This window comes from Impatiens glandulifera, chromosome 4 (assembly GCF_907164915.1).
Source record: "Impatiens glandulifera chromosome 4, dImpGla2.1, whole genome shotgun sequence".
Taxonomy (NCBI): domain Eukaryota; kingdom Viridiplantae; phylum Streptophyta; class Magnoliopsida; order Ericales; family Balsaminaceae; genus Impatiens; species Impatiens glandulifera.
In genome coordinates, this window is record NC_061865.1 from 35,532,688 (window position 1) to 35,538,437 (window position 5,750).

The 5,750-nt window shown below is 28.3% G+C and overlaps 2 long non-coding RNA genes across 2 annotated transcripts; both read left to right on the forward strand.

Annotated features, from left to right (window-relative positions):
• Positions 1-1,553: 1,553 nt before the first annotated feature.
• LOC124936745 lies at positions 1,554-4,341 on the forward strand. Its single transcript, XR_007099156.1, has 3 exons — positions 1,554-1,679; positions 3,598-3,820; positions 4,239-4,341. It is a non-coding gene; the product is annotated as an uncharacterized LOC124936745 (long non-coding RNA).
• A 6-nt stretch (positions 4,342-4,347) lies between these two features.
• On the forward strand, positions 4,348-5,367 carry LOC124936746. Its single transcript, XR_007099157.1, has 3 exons — positions 4,348-4,656; positions 4,774-4,844; positions 5,128-5,367. It is a non-coding gene; the product is annotated as an uncharacterized LOC124936746 (long non-coding RNA).
• The last annotated feature ends 383 nt before the right edge of the window (positions 5,368-5,750 follow it).

Below are 5,750 nucleotides of genomic sequence, written 5' to 3' on the forward strand. Positions count from 1 at the left end.
TAATGTTTGGGAATAAATTTGAAATTAATCTCATTATATAATTGAAAGTTTTTTTATAATTAAAAGCAATCCTAAATTTTGATAGGTCGAAGGTTATATGTATATGTGTAAATAATGGTAACATCATAACAAAAATCATTTTAAATATGTTCATAACAATTAGAGCCTAATGCTAGCTAACTATGGTTGTATAAACATCATTTATTCTTTTTTACTTTCTTTCTGATCCTTAACAATAAGGATTCCTCCCTCCGCAACTAGCTTTATCCATTCTTTCTACATCCATCTCTATTGATGTTATTTTATATTCTTTTGAGAGTAAGGCACACAAAAAAAATTCCAAAATCACAATTTTCAAGAGATATCAAACATATTACAAATTTAATTCAATAAATCTTATCTTATTTCAGTCGTCTCATTTCGATAAATATTATACTTCTAGTTTTGTACATAATATTTAATATATGTGAGAGATACTTGCATATTGGAGATTCTATATTTTGCATTTGCATTATATAAAATCAATAAATAGGTTACTCTTAAATTGATCTCAACTTGTCTTTTATCATTCTCAACAAATTTAACGGCAATCTTTCCCAAATAGATTGTCAGCAATATTTAAAATATATCGATCATGTTTGGAAACAAATTTGACAATAACCTTAATACATATTGTAACTTTTTAATTTATACTAATAAAATATTCTATCTTGAATGTACGTGGTAAAATGTATTATTATAAACGGAAAGTAAAATGAAAACTTTGCTCAATAATACGATATATATATAAATATATATTTATTTATAATTTAACAAAATGAATATCAAATTATATGGTATATTTTTGTAAATAAAAGAGAAGTTTGTATTTTTCAAAATAAATATCACTATTTTGTTAGTGTAGGTAGGTTTTATCCATAGCTTACAAACTTGTCAATATATATATATATATATATATATATATATATATATATATATATATATATATATATATATATATATCCAGAATCATGTTACTATAAATGACACTACATCAAAATTTATTTTCGACCACCCATAAATGCCAACGCATACTAAGTGTCGGTAAAAATCAAAAGTTAAAAAGGTTTTGCCAACCTTTAAATATGTACACCAACCTTTATTAATATTATTCATATATCTACTTATTAATAACCTTATAATTTAGTTACTCAAAATTTTAATATTCTTTCAATTTTACTTTTTAACTTTATAAAAATTTTATTTAATTATTTTAATTTAAAAAAATTAAATTTGACTTAAAATTATATTAAATTTTAAATTTAATTATTATTTTTTTATACCATAACTAACCCATGTCTTTTAATTAATTATTATTTAAATTTAATTTAATTAAAAATTAAAAATAAAATAATGTAAACTAAAAATAAATAAAATATTATATTAAACCTATATTTGTATAATATTATGGTTATAAAATAATTTGTTAAATCTATATTGTTTTAATAGGCTCATAGTTCATTGGGCCTAGCCTATTTCTTTTCTTGCTAACTTATTTATTCTTTTTCTAAACCTAACATATTGCAAGTTATGGAAAGGGAGTCTCTTCTTCGGTTCTACTCCACGCTTCCAACTCTCCAAGACTCCATCGCGAAACAACGGAACCAACTCTCCAAACTCCATTTCTCCTCCCGCAAAAGGTAATAATTGTATTCTCATTTTTCTGATCTATTTTCCTTTGAGAATTCAACCTATGAGAAGCCAATTAGGTTTTTAGTATATTCGACTTGATTATTAACTGGAGTCGATTCTTCTTTTGAGGTACAATTATAGATTAATTTGGCACATATTTGGTTAATTTATATAACTATTTTGTATTACTGAGATTTTATTGAGTTGCTTAGGAATTCTCGTTGGTCAAGATTAAATATGGAGGAGTATCTAGAACTAGCTCTGTTAGTGACAGAATCAATAAGGTGAAGGATAATTCAGATATTCGAAATCTTGAGTTAGAATCATTAAACACAGTGGTAAACCGATCCGAGTATCTACTCCATTCAATGGATGCGTTAGATATTTTGTGAGAAACTGATACTATAGTTATATTGAACGTGCCCATCTGAAATCAACTATTTAGACACATACATTGTTAATTTGCAATAAAGCCGCTATAAATTTTAACATCTGCAACAAATCTAATTTCAAGGCTGGTTATTTAAATTTTGTGAAGGGTGTTGAAATTCAATTAGTCCATAAAATTTACAAGCATTTTCTTCATATCATTTGTCCTTGTAGTACATCATTATCCCTAGATTAGTGTTAATATGGCTGATAATTTTGTCTTTTAATTTTAATTGTGAATGTTATAAATGTCAAAATCCACAACAAATCAAATTTAAAGTGGGTTTATTTTAATTTTTTTTGAAGGGGTTGAAAATTTGTCCTTTTAGTGCAACACTTGTAGAAGTGCATTACTATCCCTATACTAGTGTACTATCTGGATAATTCTGTCTTTTGTAGGCGTTGTAAAGGTCTTTGTACTATGTATTAGAGCCGAGTTGCACATATTCCAAAGAATGAAGTGGCCCATTTACTCTATGTTAGGAGAAAATTTAGTAAGATTCCTGTTGGTAGTTGGCCTCGTGTCAAAAATGGGAAGTATAGAGTAGAACTTGTGCAGGTAATCTGTTTTCTGTTTTTCAGCTAGGATATTGATGATTTCCATTTTGTATTTCTGTCCTTATATATCTTCAGAGAATATTGGTTTTTTCAATGATTGGGAACTTTTATTATCTTAAAATTTCAATTTTTATTTACAAGTTATACATGTGAATGAATCAAGGAAAAAAAAACTACAGTAAAGTTTATTCTCAGAATCAACTTTACAATTGATGTTTGAAAATTTTGTTAAGTCTTTATTCTATCTACTGACACCCTTACAAATTTATGCATTTTATCTTTACTTTTTGAATAAGATTGTTGATATAGAAATACTTGCTTTCACTCCAAGAAATAGATATATTTAATTTTGAAGCTAGTGATGTTGATATCTATCTTATCTATTTGTCGAGATTTCATTTTGATACTAAAAATGTTTTTAGGGTTAAAGATAAAAGGTTTCTTTTTAGAATCTTAATGATATTTAGAACAACACTTTATTGCTTAAACTTATTAGGTTCTATCAGAAATCATTATCTGAAATCATTGATTCTACTTGTATTCTTTCTTAAGCTGCTAATATTAAACTAATACATGTAAATATGCTTTGATGCTTGAAACACTATTTGTGTATGGGTTGAGGGTCAAGATTGTTACTTCTTAATTTGAGTATTCTAAGGGTTGTATTTTAGTCTAGAAAAATGATAACCAACTATTACCAAATGAATCATCTTCTTTATGCTGACCAACAAAATGTGTTTTAGTCCACAACAACAAGATTCTAATAATAAAGAATGGTTGTTTGAACTTTATGGTGACCATGGTGTACGACACCTATTTACCTCTCTTTATATGCTTCATTAATTCTTGATATTGTCTTCTGTATAGTTTTTTAATCATGTTCTTGTATGATTTTCAAATTATGTTTTTTTTTTCTTCTTAATATTTATTTATTTGCAGATTCCACCGATCTTAAGAATTCTCTCACTGGGACAAAGGTTTTCTGTGATTCTCAATTTTGTATTGGAACACCTGACTATGCGGATAATGTGACTTGTTTATATATTGAGGTTTATGGAGATGGAAGTTATAATCTTGGCTACTTTGTGAAAGATCTTGTCCAATATGATGGTGTATCAAGAGATCTGCAAACTATGACAGCAAACTAAAGTTTTATATTTGGGTATGCTCATACCTATATCCATGTTTTCATTCATGCTACTATGCTACAGACGTGGTAGATGTCCCATCTTGAAATGATCTTTGCTCACATACATACGAATGATACGATAAAGCTTTCAAATCTCATTGTTTTATCAATAATAAATATGAAAAATGGACTTGTCGAAACTGATCAGAATACAAAATTTAATGGTGATGTGCATGTTTCATGGGTTTGAACCAAATGATTTGCTATTGGGTAAACAAATATGTTTACAATCCAAACTGTTACTCTTAAGGATAGTAATGATTGGCTGATATCTAAAGTATTGGTTTAGTAACTTGAGTTGTAGTAATATTTGAGGTTTTGTTTTTCTCATGTGTTAATACTACAGAGTGTGTTTACAATGCTTTTTGACTTATTTTGATGTTCATGCTAGATGTGGTGCGAGTCAATCTGGCGATCTAGATTCGTCTAAACATGCTCTTGATGGAATAGTTAGTTTTGGAAAATCAAACTCTTCTTTTATATCCCAACTTGCTCAATGGTCAACACGACTCGTTTATTACCAAACAAGTATGTACTATGTAGTATCATGTTATCAACTATTTGAATTGCATAAACATCTCTTACATTTTAACTTTAATTTTGATATTGATGACCATTAATTAACTAGTTATGACATAAATTTTAGGCCACATTACAATGTCAATATGACAACAGTTCAAGTTTGGTCTGAATTTCTAAATCTAACAACAAATGTATCACATGCTAGAGACTATAAAGAGACAATAATTGACAGTGGTACAATTTTGGCTTACTTCCCAGATGCTATATACCAGGCATTAGTGAAGAAGGTGAGCTAATCCATTGTTCCAACTGTTGTTTCATTAGACTCATTAAATCTTGGTTTTTTTTAGAAGAAAACAATTAATAATCTTGATTTTACCTGACATTCTTTTTGTTTCTATCAGATTCTCTGGCAGCTTGATATAAAGTTACAAACCCTTCATGAGTAGTATACATGATTTCAGCACCCTGGAAGGTATGTAGCTCCTCGTGAGAAAGTTGATATCGTTTACGCATTTGTGTGCTTAAAAATAAATATTTTTTTAGTAAAGTTAGTTTTCTTTGGCCAAATACTCTGAATACTTTTGTAAGGTTGATGCTACTTAATAATATCATCATAGTTGTTTGTTTTATTCGTTTTTCGGAAATTCAGTTGAAGCTTGGTCATTCTCTTATTTAAGATTTTGTTGAAACTTATTTACATATTCAATATCAGGCTAAAGATAGCTATTACATTTTACATTTTATACTTATTGCAGTGTGGATAATGATTTTCCTACTATCACCTTTCATTTGGAAAATTTAGTCCTCTTGAAAGTGTATCCTAATGAGTATATCTTCCTCTTTATAAGTATCTTCCCTTGTTCAGACTGCTCAATAACATGATTATTATGCTTTTGAGGCTACTTTACAAATCAGATGTTGTTACTTTGTAATCCTAGTACAGTTGTGTGAAGTTAAGGCTTTCAGGTTTTTCTGTACTGCATAGTTTATGTTGTGTGGTTCTAGTAGTGTAATTACTGAAGAATCAACTCATGCACCTTTTATTTAAAGATTGAAGATTGGATGGCAGGAGTGGGTACATCTTTAGGAGTGGGTACATCTTTAGGAGTGGGTACATCAACAGATGGAGAAAGATGGGGTGCTGGTGGTATATCCACAGAAAGGTGATCTTATTTATTATGTTAGTTAGGTCTTTGGTTAATGTGAAATTTCTTTTCTCATTCTTTTTTATTGAATAACTCTTTGGAAATCAAATAATACTTAGTGGGGTCCAATTATTAATTGACCATCTCTTTGCCTTTTCTGCATTTTATTTGTTGGTTGTACCAACATTTTCAGAGGTATCTCATAGTTGTGCATAGTCAAATTTCTGTTAGCA